This window comes from Scardinius erythrophthalmus (genome assembly GCF_964197995.2).
Source record: "Scardinius erythrophthalmus genome assembly, chromosome: 9".
Lineage (NCBI taxonomy): Eukaryota > Metazoa > Chordata > Actinopteri > Cypriniformes > Leuciscidae > Scardinius > Scardinius erythrophthalmus.
The window spans coordinates 3,723,322-3,739,363 of record NC_138229.1 but is presented as its reverse complement, the minus strand read 5'-3'; the positions used below and the strand labels follow the sequence as shown (position 1 = coordinate 3,739,363).

Genomic DNA, 16,042 nt, shown 5'->3' with positions numbered 1-16,042 from the left:
AAAAAGTAAATAGATTAAAAAAAATGTAAATGCCCTTATTGTGATATTTTAAAGGTTCCTAATTTTTCCTAATTGGTCAGATGGCCCAGTCTGTTGTGATTGGTCTACTCTGCTCTGATTGGTCAGATGGCCCAGTCTGTTGTGATTGGTCTACTCTGCTCTGATTGGTCAGATGGCCCAGTCTGTTGTGATTGGTCTACTCTGCTCTGATTGGTCAGATGGCCCAGTCTGTTGTGATTGGTCTACTCTGCTCTGATTGGTCAGATGGCCCAGTCTGCTGTGATTGGTCTACTCTGCTCTGATTGGTCAGATGTCCTCAGTGCTTGATACACAGTGGCATCAGTTCTCCCGTATCAATTCCACCACGAGTTCTCATCCTTTAGAAGTGGATTTGCAGTGCTGAAAAAGCTTCTTCCCGACATGAACAACATGAACCAAACTCTTCCAGATACATAGGCTGGCATTATGCAAATTTGTTACATAGGTATGTAACAGAAAATGAGACTGGAATTGCTGATGACTTGTTTCAGCAGTTCAGAATCAATTCTTTCTTTTAGAAGACATTAACTTTATTTGTTGTGCACTTTGTTTTTTAAACTTTGCAGACCTTTCACATTCACAAACAGCTTTATTACACACTGCATGAAAAGCAATATTCAAAATAGCATAATAGGGGCACTTTAACCAGTTTTCTTCAAGTTACAAGTATTATTAAATAATTATATTAACTATTAATTCATTATGACCACCTCTTTTCTACCGCTTTAAAATATCAACGTTAAAAAAAAAAAAAAACATTTTGTCATTGAACTGCTCTAATTTCATTACATTCATTTCATTCTTATTATTCTTCTTCTTCTTCTGTGCAAAACAAAAAGGAGAATTTAATGTTTGCATCACCTTCACACTAACAGGTTGAGCTCACACAAACACAAGAGGCCCAAACCCCAGAGAAAGACACAGCAACAGGTCAGGACATATGTGACCCTGGACCACAAAACCAGTCACATTGGTCAATTTTTGGAAATTGAGATTTATACATCACTTGAAAGCTGAATAAATAAGCTTTCTATTGATGTGTGGTTTGTTAGGATAGGACAATATTTGGCAGAGATGTGAAAATCTGGAATCTGAGGGTGCAAAAAAATTAAAACATTGAGAAAATCTCCTTTAAAGTTGTTAATTTATGTTCGCGATTGTGCAGCATTCACTCACAAAAATAAATGTTTTATATATTTACGGTAGGAAATTTACTAGATATCTTCATGGATCATGATCTTTACTTAATATCATAATGATTTTTGGCATGATAGAAAAATCGATAATTTTGACCCATTCAATGTATTGTTGGCTATTGCCACAGATATACCCGTGCGACATGTGACTGGTGACGTGATCCAGGGTCACATATGTCAAACATCTGAAGTACCAAAAATACAAAACTGGTATGCACATCCCAAACACCCAGATTGGGCTCAGGTGCAGGACATCAAAATAACATAAACAAAAAAAGATTGCACCTGATGAAGACCTGATGGTCAAAACGTGCTTTTAATAAATTTATCTTGAGTAGCATGCAGTGTGCAAACATCTGAAGTACCCCATTACACTAACAAAACTCAAAGATCTCGCATATCAACGGGAAACAGCCAGGAAGGGAGCCAGCGCAGAGGGAGTCGATTCAAACGTCTGATTGTATACTACCAAACAAATAAACAATGCACTCAGAATCTGGTGCTGGAATGAAAAACCACAACTCTAATGCACATACTTTCTTTTAAATCATTGGTTCATTTCAGGACAACTATAATCGTTGATCAAATCCAAACAACAGGGGAAGAATCCGGAGGGAATCTTCATGAAATCAAGCATGCTTAATCTTGAGGGCAAATAGAAAGAATACCTCGCTTTTCCAATCCATTGCGATGATAAAATTGCGGTGTGTGAAACAGAGCGAGACAGTGAGTGGCCACTTTTTCAGTGACTTTGCAACCAGAAGTCATTTTCTCCATAGGGATTTCAAAAACAATCGTCAATAAAGAGTTCTGAGCCAGGATGAATCACAACACGATAAACTGTGAATTGGAGCAAAAACAGAAAAGTATGTGAGAAACAGAAAAAAACAATAACTTAATGTCTTTGTGAGTGGATTCATGTGACTCATCACAGGAAAATTACATCATAGTTATTAGTAATGTCTCCAAACCTTCACTGGCGATTATCCTGAGCTGTGACGTCAAATATAAATCAAAAAATATAAATTTCCATTTAAATGGCGAAAGATCATGTGACACTGAAGACTGTGAGTAATGATGCTGAAAATACAGCTTTGCATCACAGGAATAAATTACATTTTTAATATATATTTACATAATATAAAACAGTTCATTTAAAACAGTATTTTGATCGGATATCAAATCCATAGTCGATTTGGTGAGATTCATGTTAATTTTATTGAATTGAATCTCCATTCAATTATGGAGATTCTCACCATAATTCTCTTGGTGAGAAAGTATAAATATTTAGACACTTAAGCCACACTAAAAAGTATATATACGAAGAGTTCAGATGCAAAAGCCTCTAAGTGCCATCTGAAATTTTCTTATAGAATGATAATTTTTATCAAGCTCGTATATTTAAGTTCAATAATTTCACTTAAATGGCAATGCAAATTACCTATTAATTGTCATTTAAGTGAAATTACTGAGCTTAAATATACAAGCTTTATGAAAATTATCATTCTAGAAGAAAATTTCAGATGGCACTTAGAGGCTTTTGCATCTGAACTCTTCATACAATATTAAATCAAGTGCCAGCATTTACTGTAAAGATGCACAAATGTTCTTTTCAACAAAACATTTCATAGACTAAAAATATTTCGATTGGCTTACAAAATGTTCATTTTCTCAAAATACACAACTTTTTGAATGATGGTCATTGTAGAAAGACGCTGTTTGCCAGTCGAATAGTTTAGTTACAGCATGAAGTTAACTAGACGTCTTGTGTAATCAAAGTGTGTTAATAGCAGCGTTTGCTCCTGATCTCACCCGCATTACCTGATAAAGCTCTAATGAGAAGTTTGCCAGCTAATTAAAGCCTCTATAACAGATTAAGCTCGGCCAGCCTTGCAGATTTAGAAAGAGCACTAATTTTGCCTCATCTGAGTTGGAGTTAACTAGTTTTGCTTGCTCAGAACGGCTGATGAAATCGGTGTAAACTGTCTGAAATACTTGAGCTACAGCTGACAGACGTCTTCCCGGTAATGGACGTTTCAGAGCCAAAGTTGTTTTTAAATAAATGAATACTTTTGTTCAGCAAGGATGCATTAACTTGATCAAAAGTGACAGTAAAGACATTTATAATACTACAATACAATAGTAAACTTTCTATTTGTAAAAAAAACCTGGGTTTCCACAAAAATATGAAGCAGCAAAAATGTGGATGTGACAAAATTCAGCTAAAAATTAACTACAGAAATAAACTACATTATAACATATATTTAGCAGAGAACAGTTATTTTAAATAGCAATGATGCTTAACAATATGACCGTTTTTACTGTATTTTTCATCAAATAAATGGTGAGCAAATATAAATATTTAAACACTTAAGCCACATTAAAAAACTAAAAAATACTTAGACAATTTAATAAGCAACGCAAAAAAAGTATACAAATGTCATTACATTAGATAAAATATCAACGTGCATCATTTATTGTAAATAAAGAAACTAGTGATGCACCGATGTGAAAATTGCGGCCGATACCGATAACCGATATTAATATTGCTGTTATGGCCGATACCGATATTTACTGATGTCGATATCTCTGTATAGAAAACACATTTTTATGATAATCAAATAAAGAGCTATTTTCCAAAACACTTTTTTTTTTTTTACTTTTGTAATTTATTTTCAGAAATGACTGATATTGGGCACCTTTACCTGTGTGCAAAATAAACAAAGTCAAAAAAACGATCAGTCAAAAAATGCATCATGAAGAGGAAAAAAACATACAGTATATAAGTCGCACTGGACTATAAGTCGCATTTATTTCGAAATTTATTTCACACACAAAAAAAACAATGTTACGGACAGGATAGTTCGTAGACGTGAGCGCTCTGAAAGTGGCACTAAAAGACTGCTTTTAAACTTTCACAGAGACCTCAAACAGAAAGCACAAAGCCTGTCTTTAAATTTTATTTCGTTTTGTATTAATTGTATCTTAATTTTAATCAATGTTTCATCAACCAAATGCCTGGATTTAATAAATAAGAATAAATATAGTAGAAAATATTTAATCAGGACACGGAGGCGCCGGCACGTGAACCTGGAGCTTGTCTAATACAGTGCTATGCATAAGTTTAGACACCCATGCCAAAGTTGACTAAAAAGAGGAATAAATAATCATCTTTTGGAAATTGAACTTAATGCCTTAATTAAAAAAATTAGGAAAAATCCAACCTTTAAGGACACCAATTTTCTTTGTGAATGAATAATGTATTGTAAATAAATAAATGTTCTTCCTTAAAATACAGGGTGCATAAGTTTGGACACCCCTATGTTAAATTCCCATAGAGGCAGGCAGATTTTTATTTTTTAAAGGCCAGTTACTTCATACTCCATAATTTTTTAAATTAAGGCATTAAGTTCAGTTTCCAAAAGATGATTTTTTATTCTTTTTTTTTTTTTTAGTATGGAACTCAGCGTAATAAGCCGAAACTCAGCGTATAAGGTAGCCTACTTGCCTCACAGACCTGAGACATATATAGAAAGCTTGAAATGTGTACTTTTAAACAGAACAATTCAAAACGAAAGTAAACAGACTGTTCCCTGCTTATGTCATCCATATGAAATGTGCATTTTTCTCAGGCGCGCTCACTACTGCGAAGATTGCGAGTCAGCATCTTCAACTTCACACGTCAAATACACAGAAATGATTATCGGCCTGTTCACATCGGCCCTATTTTGACATCGGAACGATACCGATGTGTAAAAAAAAAAAAAAGACCATATCGGCCAATATTATATCTAATATCTTATATCGATATACTTTCCAGCGGTGAAATATCCCTTTAATGTGATTCTCTACACCTGTGAACTTCAGGAGAACTGACTTCATACATCCACTGAAAATCAGCAAAACACCAAAAGTGTGTTCAAAGACTTAGCAATAGTTTGTTAAGTAAACAGAAAAAAAATAATGTAATCGCTGGCCTGAATACAATTTGCTGAGGATTTCCCGCTATCATTACATAAGAAAATCTGTCATCTCAACATCACCCGGTTTTGGGGTTCCAGTGAAGAGCCCTTCAGTCTGAAATGCATCCCATGGTCTTGGTTCAGTACGTCTGTTTAATGATTCACCATAAGGGTTTTGTGAGACAGGCTGCCATGCAGATAAAAGCTTCAATGAACAGCTTTGTTTAACACAAAAGCATAAGATAGGGTTTAACTGCTTCCACAGAACTAGACAACAATGTGCAAGTGTTTGAACTTACACATAATGATGGGTGTGCGTTCATCTGAAAAAGAGAAAGTGAAATAAAAAATGGATTCTGGTCAGATACATAATGTTCCACTTTTTTTTTTTACTCAAGTAACTAAACGTGGGAATGGAGATAATTTAATTAAATTAAAGTTTTTTTTTGTAACAAACAAACTGTTATTTGATTAGCATTGAGTGTTTTCCATTTTCATATTAGTTAAAGTGTTTTAATTGATGTGTTTTTGTCATTTTTTCATGTGTCTGTCTCAATTTAAACAAAAATGAGTTCAGTTTTAATTAACTATAACCCTGCAAACAATACAAGCAAACATTACAATATTTTTGGCACAACAGAATTTAGCAAATCCACAGTGGTTCACTAATAATTGGGTGATTATAAGTCTCCTGTTGCGTCATTTTGGTCAAAAACAGCTGAACCAATCCGATTAAACATTCATGCTTTATGTTTACATACATGAGATGCCAAAGAGTTCAAGCTCAGGAGTGACTCCTGTATTCCATAAACACACAGAATGATCATTTATTCACTTGCACATTTGTGTACGTGGCCATTGTGATTCAGTATACAACCATCACAAATAAATGGCATGTTATGACACCTAAATACACTGGAAATATTGAGTATTCTATAATCACAGCCATCAACACCTGGACATTTCCAGTTAAAGGTGAGGTATGTTATTTCTGCAACAATAGAGTCACCAAACAGAATTACAAAACTACTAACTGTTTTCAAAAGTATTTCTTGAGTTTTTTTCCACGGATGATCCTGATCAACTCTTCATTTCCTTCTGTGTGGGCCTCTGAGTGAGTTCACGTAGTGTAACAGCGCAGCGCTTCTGGGTTGTATGTCAGAACGTAGGTTCGGTACGGGCGCTCAAAGTGTCACATTTTTTAAATTTCAGTACTGACTTGGTATCGAAGTCGGTACTTTTGAAAACATCACATGGAAGGGGCCCGTGATTGGCTGTGGAGTAGACTGACTGGCCATCGGAAGCACCTGAACTTTTCCCGGTGTGCCAATCCCCCCATTTAAATTGAGATTTATACATCACTTGAAAGCTGAATAAATAAGCTTTCCATTGATGTATGGTTTGTTATGATAGGACAAGATTGGGTCAGCCGGAACCGGGAACACTTCCCATAAATCCTGATGTACTCGTTACATCATAAGAAGAATGGCATCTACGCTAATTTTAGTGTCTTTGTTTATCCCGAGGTTTTCCCGCAGCCTGCCGGATCCAGGCCGTATCCAGATCTGACGAAGGACCTTCGCCTGGACCCGATGAAGTGCTGAAGTGCCAACTGGTCTCTCCCTATGGAGAATCCCTTTACCACTCTACAGTTTCGCATACCTGACATCACCATGACAAAATAAAATTCTGTATCAAAATTTATAAGGAAAGACCAGTACTTTGTTTAGGCTTGGTTTGTAGGGAATTACAAACCTGCGCACATATATTCAAACGCACATAACTATAGAACCAATTGAAGAAGTGTGGAGGTAAACTGTACACAACGGTGATAAGTTTTTCAAAAAGATGGGTCTCGGTCCGCTTCCCAAAACGCTGGTGCGGTTCGAATGAAATATGAACACAACATGGACCAAAGACATGTAAACGAACCAAAAACAGGAAGATGAGACCCTAAAAAGGACAGAATGCTCAAGCACACCTGTTTTTCTCATCATAGTCGAGATGTTGCTCATCACAGTTCAGTTCAGGCATCAGAAGCGCTTCTCCTCACAGCAGATCTTGGTGTGTGTGACGGAGGGATTCCTGACGCTGTTTTGACTCCTTTACACATTTATAAGCTCTTCACGAGTTCTCAGCTGGTCAGAATACCATCATATGTAGCGACACACACACACACACAACGAGCACATTATTCCCAGAACACAGCAACGGTTTTAGATGTTCGGCAAGTTCCGTTGCTAAATATACATAAATAAAATCCGAACAATCAGGTTGTGAACATATCAGTAACGTTCAGTATCTTTAGGTTCAGTGTTAAAATGCCAATGTGAACGCTAAATAGACCAGGACTAAATGTTTTATGTTTTTTTTTTTTGGACCAAATGGACCAAGCAAACCGAACTAGTGTGAACACAACCTTAGAGTGTTCAAGAGAATCAAGCTACAAATGACTCATAGTTGTCTTTGCATGTTAAAATAGTTTCTTCTTTCCAAGTTTAACATCAAACAAGTTAAATAAACTATCCTTCTATCCTCTCAGCAAAGACATGCTTCACTGTCAAACACACTTTTCTCTCTCCGTCCAGGTGCTGAATCACGCGGTTGGAATGTTACGAGAGTCAGATATCTCTGAGTCAGGAGTTGCTCGAGACTTCGGACAGGTTGCAGAACGAGCGTTCGCCGTGCTGCCGTACAGTCAGACATTCATGTTTCGTGAAGGTCTTCCATCTGCTTTGCATTAACTGACTCTTAACACTCTTTATGCTGAGAGCTGATGCGTTTCAGGGAGTGTACGAGTCAATAACCTTGCATGGACCTTCTCAGGAGCCCTGCAGAGTCTCACACTTTCTCTTCCCGGAGGCCTGCATCTTTGGTTAACGGCCATAAGTTTCAAGCTATTTCGCTGTGGAAGGACTTGTGAGGTGAGGGGACAACATGCTGCTTTCCACAACTACAAACCAAGTGCAATGCATGTCACGTCAAAACAAATCTCAAGTCAAGTCAGTTTATTTTCTATAGCACAAATCACACTCATTACATTTACATTTAATCATTTAGCAGACGCTTTTATCCAAAGCGACTTACAAATGAGAACAATAGAAGCAGTTAAACTAACAGTAGGACAACAATATGCAAGTGCTATGACTAGGGTTCCCACACCTTGGTTAACTTAGGGCCCTTTCACACCTACCTTGTTTGGTCCGGATTTTCGGACTTTTCAGTTTGGTCCGAGGCGCATTTCCACTGCATGGTACGGTACGGCTCGGTTCAGTACGGCTCACTTATGGCGCATTTCCACTGCATGGTACGGTATGGTACGGCTCACTTTAAATGGTACCACCTCTGTTGAGGTTCCAAGCGTACCGTACCGATACTAAAATGTGACGTGAAAACACTGCAGATCACTGATTGGTCAGACAGAATCACCAGCGTCATTGTATTTACAACACGAGACACTAAACCCGCTAGATTTAAATAGCCAGTAGACAACAGCCAACCTTTTTTAAAGTATTTGCTTCAAAAAAAAGAGTATAAACTTCAAAAAAAAGAAATGGCTGAATCGTGGTCAGTGGACGAGGTGCAGAGTAGACGTTCCTCTCGTCAGTTGCCGAGGAGTGGATGGGGAAACACGAAATGAAAAATTCGCATTTAATATGATGTCATGGTATAGAGACAGCAACTATATAACGATCAGTCCCACCCACTTTGAAGTGGTACTAACTGCAGTGGAAAAGCAAAGGAGCTAAAGCGAGCCGAACCGTGCCGTAACGAGTCGAGTCGTACCACGCAGTGGAAAAGCGAAGCGAGCTGAACCGTTCCGCGCCGAGTCGAACCGTACCGAGCCGAACCGAGCCGTACCATGCAGTGGAAAAGCGCCAAAAGCTCCCGCGGACCACGGTCCAGACCAAACAGATGAAATGTGGTCCGACGAAAAGAGGTCGTCTCTGTCCAGATCAAACTGAACAAAGGTTTGGTTCGTTTCTAGTGTGAAAGCATTTTCTGTATGGTTCGGACTTTCAGACCATTTACAGGAAGTTCCGGTGGTTCCCACGTAGCCTAAACAACTGAAGAAGAATATTTATGTGCAGATCTGTCCCACAGCGTTTCTTCCAGCTGATTCACACACACACGCACACACACACACACGTCCTGCCGGCGACGATTAAATGCTCGCACAACAAGGACGTTCATTTGGACTAGCCTCGAGTATAGCTGGTGCTACAGGGAGTAATGCCATAATAGTAAAAGTATAGTGGCAACGATATGCGTCTGTTCATTCATTCTTATAAAAAGTTACCCTGCCGACTTGACAACACGCTGACATCAGACGCACGTCCGTTTACAAACCAATCAATGTAAAAATGCAGCCCATTGTCACGGTTCATGAATCGGCTGTCTCATGCTGATGTGTCTGTGTGAATGTAATTGTGTGGGTGTGGTTACTCGTTGTGTCGATTAGTGTCACCAGCTGTCTTCAATCCCAGTTCCCTTTATATGCCCAGTAATTTCCCTCTCATGTTGTCAGATCGTTGTGGTTGTTCCTCGGTGTGTGTCCTGTTCCTGTGCCTCGTCTGAGAAGTTCTTCGTCTGGATTTTCGTCAGTTCTTCGTGTCGTCTGATGTCCCACGGTTCCTGGTTGTTTCACTCGAGCACGCTGTTCACCGCACCACCACCGGATCGCCATCTCGTCCCTGCTTCATCTCAGCCAGTGTTTGTCCCCGACCTGTGTCTTCATCTGACCGCTTTCAAATAAACTGAGAATTTTACTTGCATTTGCATCCTCCTGTTATTTTCCTCACACCCATATAGACGATGACGACAGGACGCAAGTACGTCATGTAAAGTTCTTTAGTGCGCTCGCATAATTGCAATGTGAAACCAAACCAAAACTAACTGAATGTATACAATGTATCAAAACATGAACTTTGGTTCGGACCTTGGTGCGGACTTTCAGGTGTGAAAACGCCCTTAAAATTCAAGGACCTTTCAAGGACTATACAGGTCCAATACCCTCAAATTCAAGGACTTAATGTGGGAACACATTTGTAGTGTCGGACAACAAACGATGAGGTTCCACTGTAGTTGTTTTGTGCGCGCGTGAACGTCATGGCAACGTACAACACAAAGTACCTCACGCGGAAAACACTTAACGTAACGCGTAAATGCGCGTAGCTAACGTAAATCAAGCAAGCTAGTGTGCATAGGCCACGAAGTGTTGGCGAATTAACACATTAGCGGACCGGAGGGAATAATATGGAATTTTTTTCCAGAAAACTAAATAAAATAAATTCAAGCACTTCAAGGAACTGTATCTATTATGTTCATTTTCAAAAACTTTCCAGGGCCTTGAATTTTTTTTTTTTTTTTTTTCCAGATTCACAAACTTTCAAGGATTTCAAGCACCCGAGGGAACCCTGCATGACCCTTCTCAGTTTAATCTAACGCAGTACATGTAAAAACAATTTGTTTTGTTTTTGTTTTATAAATAAAAAAGAAGAGAAAGAGTTAGTATTACTGGATCAAGGGCTGCCGAAAAAGATGCGTCTTCAGCCGTTTCTTGAAAATGGCTACGGACTCAACAGCTCTGGTTGAGTTAGGCAGGGAACAGTCATGGTAAAGGTCAGAGAAAGTGATTTTGTGCCTCTTTGAGATGATGAAACTCAATAATGGATGGCACATACGTCTGAAGTAATGAGTTTAGGTAAAAGGGAGCAGAGCCAGGGGTTGTTCGTGACTTGAAACTGATGCGAGCGGCAACTGGCAACCAGTGCAATTTAGTGAGGAGAAGTGTGACATGTGCTCTCTTCGGCTCGTTAAAGACACTCTCGCTGCAGCATCTGGATCAGTTGCAGAGGTTTGACAGAGCAAGCTGGAGAGCATTACAATAGTCCAGTCTGGATAGAACAAGCGCTTGGACAAGGAGTTGTGTAGCATGCTCTGATAGGAAGGGCCTGATCCTCTATACAAGGCAAATCTGCAGGACCGGGCAGTTCTAGCAATGTGGTCTTTATTAACAGAAAATATAGCCTGAATACCCTAAGTCAAAGGTCACAGAGCAAGAAAAACTTGACAAACAGCTACGTGTGGAAGCATTGACACGCACCAATGGCACACAAGCAAAAAAAGAGATTACATGAAGGCCTCGTGATTTTAGCTATTTATTTTAGAACTGAAGTCATTCACAAACGCATGTCAAACTACATATCGCAATAATCCTTCAGCGTCATGCAGCGTTCAATTCGGTTATGAGCTGTAGGGGAAGCTAAACGCTCAAAAAGCGTGTCGAAAAGTGACATTTGGCCTCCATTTCTTGAGGCATTTTGAAGATCGACGAAAGAAAACATCACAAGACAAAGACTATAAAAAACAAGAAATTCAGCGACAAGGTGATAAAAAGATGCATGTGGACTCGCATCTGAATTTGCATGTCTGCATCAGCCTTTATTGTATTACAGGTACATTAAATACACAAATAATAAACTTATCAAATATATATTATCAAATGATGTTATATTATCAACAATGGATGGCTATTATTGATATAACCTTCAATTCACACTATATAGTAAATAAATGATATTGTTAATTGTAAGCTGTAATAAATTATATTGTTATTAAATAATAATATTTTCACATTTTCATTGATTTTCTGAGGGGGGAAATAATCCCCTAATGGGGATTAGGGGAAATTAACTGCTATGATGACAATTATGGACAGTAGCTAATTACATTGAGTACAAATAGTGGTAGATTCTGTTTGCACCAAGTATAAATAGCATCTTGTTTAAGCAAAATGCAAATACTGATAGATGCAACGGAGTTTAAATAGAATTTAAATGCTATTTGTACTAAAGGTAAAATATCTGAGCAATAGTGGGCAGTTACTGAAACAAGTTTGACTATTTGCACTTCTTATAATTTGCATCTTGCATCAAATATTGTGGATAAATACTTTGTTTGTTTTGTTGTTTTGTTGCTTTGTTTACAACTTATATATGTTATATTGTATTTTCTTTGTCTATTTGTAATATGTTCGAAACAAAATAAAAAAATGAAATTAAATGAAATCTTAGCATCCTCCTGGTCATTATACATATACATTTTTTATAGCAACTTGTTTTAATTGCCTTCACAGAGCAGCTTGCATTCTTTGTATCTCTTGCAATGCATCCACAAGAGACAAAACAATAATTAAATGGCATTAATTAAAGATTAGAAGAGTTAGTGAGTTACAAGAGTTAGTGACACTTTCTGAAGCCTGTCTGGCAGGTTAAGTATGAATTATATGGATTGTCCCACATCACAGGTGTCAAGCATGTGGTGTGCACTAGGTGTTTACAGCCCTTGTTCATTGTGCCCTGGTTGTGAGCATCCTCAGGCCCCGTCCAGCGAGAGAGGGGGAGATCCAAGAAGCGATTAAAGTCTACGGTAATCCGACCCATCCAGTGATCAGTGAGTGGGTAGAGGAGGAGTCTCACACACAGGGAGGAGAAAGACTGACAGGGACCGAGGAGAGTTCGCCATGCGCACACCCCTAAAAAACATACACACGCAAACTCCTGCTCTCACACACACACGCACGCACGGAGGGATCTTACGCACGAAAGACTCCGTATGAGAGGACATCCAAACCAGGATTTGGACAGCCTGTAAGCTTCATATGGCACATGGTAAGTCTGGAAGGAATAAGCTTAGTTTAAGTACCTTACAATTTTAAGACAAACTGCACAGCGATCATATTTAATTTGAATTTGCAGTCACTTATAAAGTTACGGTTTAAACAGGAATGTTGAGGAAAACGGAAAAGTGAGAAAAACATTCAATTTTGACAATTCATTTCAGGCTAAATAAATTCTGAGAACTTTCACAAAAAAAACAAACATTTTGTCGTAAAACAAGTCAAATGCTTGGTCTAAACCATATGACGGACGGTGAGAGACCCTTAAAGGTTTACTTAAATTTCCTGGCTTCACTAAACAGCTCTGTTGCAAAACTTTGGCTGCCGTGTTGTCTACATAGGCATCGTAACCGAGAGGAACATCATAAGGGATTGATTTGAAACGCTCTGCATATGGGACAAACTCTGTGCACTTTACAAATAACCCTCTGCATGGGAGACTTGACTCACGATTGACTTTGATAGAGTTTGCATGTTGCTAAGCAAACACTATGATACTCCACTAAGTGTAATGGACGTAGAACACACAAATGTTTGGTGAAATGGTCGTTTTTTAATAGATTGGACTACTTTAACTTATACTTCATTGATATAAGAGAAGCCTTAAAATGCAAGGTTTTGCATTAGAGCAAACACATCCACCTGCTTCCCCGGCTTGGGAATTTGTTGTTCCCTGGAGTAAAACAAAAAGACATGGACTTTTTTTTATTCCACGTGCTCTTAAATTGTTTTATAAATAACTTACAGGTTTGATTGTATGAAGACTGATGTATTTCAGGGTTTTCTGTGTATCTGTTTTACTCCACCTGTTTTTTGTTTTTTTGTAGTTTTTTGTTTTATTTGTTTTAAATTAGGTACATAAGGTTGTTTTGAGTATGTGTTATGTTTGATACATTTCAGGGTTTTGTTCTACAAATTTCTGCTGCTTTCTTTGTCGTACCAAGTGCACAGTGTTGACTTTGCCAATGTGGAATTGTGTTTCAGATCTGGAATCCTAAAAACCGGACAGGACTCCTAAATCAATTTCCAAAACTGATTTAAGTCACGATCAACTAGTCTCAGACTTGCGTAACCGACTATGTCAAAGGATGAGGAAATTCCGAGCCCACCTCCAGAGTGGCCGGAAGAAATGGTAGTGTAAACATATATCCCGGAGGAGAAGTCATCATGAGAAGGAACCTCTAAGACGCTGGTATAGTACTTAATATCCACACAAACCAACCCGCGATCGACTGATTACATGGATGTACAGCGTGGATGGAAAACACACACTAGCATCTCCAATCCTGCCTCCATGAGGGATTTGCCCTCCCCACCTGTTGCCTGAGGTCAAGCCAACGCAACGCCACCCTGATAAGTCTGGCTTAGCTGGCCACTTGGTAAGGACACATCTTCTTTTGTTAGCATAAGCTGCCACTTACAGCCGGGGTGTTAAACACTGCAGATCGCCACAGATTCAGAGAGCACAACTGTGCCAGAGCGCATACATCAAGATTAGTAAACAGGTTTATTCATTAATCGAATCAAGATGCTGAAGTTTTCCGTACTTGTGGAAGTTGTATTCTCTCGAAGATTACCGAGACATCTGCATGTGTCTCTCGATAGGGGCTGGAAATCTCACAGTGTTTTATCAGATGCAATAGATAGTGAAAGGAAATCCTTGTTTGGTGTTTTTTTACATTAGACCACAAAAAAAAAGAAAAACCCTAAGAGTCCCCTAGGAGAACCTTTGATTCCTGTTCCTAGACCTTCAGGCCACCATACATCACTTACAGTCCATTTGAGTTCAACAGGCTTGACACAGTCTTTTTTTTTAACCCATACCGTTACACAGTGGATCTCTTTAGGGGCAGATATAGAGGTATTTATGGGTAGTTCAATGCAAGTTTTCAAAGAGTATCTGTTGAGTATTCAGGGACTCCCTTTGGGTTAATCAGCATTTAGTCTTGTGCTGGAAACCAAGACATTTAACATTCAGTAATGCGCTTTTGGATGAGAAGAAAACTTGAACTGAATTGAGCTGGACTATGACACTATTGCCTTCAGTAGAGCGGATTTATAGCTGAATTGAACTGTACACAGTTATTGAATCAACATTGAACCGACTCGAGCTAAATAACGACTCTATTGTCTTCTGTAAAGCTTCTTATAACTGAACTAAACTTGCTTTGTGATTAATTAACTTTAAACTGAATCAATACTGAACTGACTTGAGCTACTAATGACACCACTGTTGTTTATTCTCTGATGAAGTTTTCATTGGAGCCGCACGATTCTGCATAAATTGAGTATCACGTTATTTATTTTTAAACAGCTTGACCGAATGATTCAGTGACTCAATCATAAGCACTTCACTTGTTTCATTACTGGAGGAATCAACGTTTTTGATCGAATCTCTTGAATGAATGATTTAATGACATACATTTTTAAGTCACTTGTCGCCACCTACTGGTGTAACGATGTAAGCGATACAATCTTTGTTTGAAGCGCCAAGTTACTTTCAAAAGAATTTGCTCTATTTTGATCACTACCATAGACATCAGTGATTATATACAAGCTATACACTTTTATCCCAGTACTTCTGTGATAATTTGAATATTTGTAACACAGAAATAAGGATACAGTGTGATTGAAAAGACTGTTTGTGAAGCTGTTTCATAAATGATAACTTCTCTCTGGGTCAGCGGCAGCACGAACACAGATTTGATGCTTTTTGTCAAAGGTTTAATAGACATAAACAAATCGTTGTCATTTAGGAATGAGATCGCGTGGGTGTTTGAATCGAGATTGCGATCTTTTAACAATTCAATCGTGCTGCTCTAGTTTGCATCATTGAAGCTGTTATGTCCCTGTTTATTACTGTGAAGCTGCTTTGAAACAATCTGTATTCATCCGTTCATTTATTTATATAGCACGTTACAGGCTACCACAGTAGTTCCAAAGTGCTGTACATTACAAAAACAACAAGAGAAAACATAAAAAATCCATCTACTAATGTACTAAAATGCCAAAGAAAACAAATAAGATTTTAAGCGGCCCTTAAAAACAACCAAGAGTCAAGGAAGATCTAACATCTACCGGCAGATTATTCCACAATCTTGGACCAGCGACAGATAAAGCATGATCACCCTTCAATTTGAGACGCGCATGGGGAATAGTTGGAA

At 38.3% G+C, this 16,042-nt stretch overlaps 1 protein-coding gene across 1 annotated transcript in view; it reads left to right on the top strand.

The window, feature by feature from the left end:
• Window positions 1-14,195: 14,195 nt before the first annotated feature.
• LOC308695529 (uncharacterized protein) overlaps window positions 14,196-16,042 on the top strand; it is a 24,733-nt gene continuing 22,886 nt past the window's right edge. Inside the window, exon 1 of the mRNA XM_081373704.1 lies at window positions 14,196-14,257. The gene's annotated coding sequence lies outside the window, so the exon portion shown is untranslated. The remainder of the gene's footprint in view (window positions 14,258-16,042) is intronic.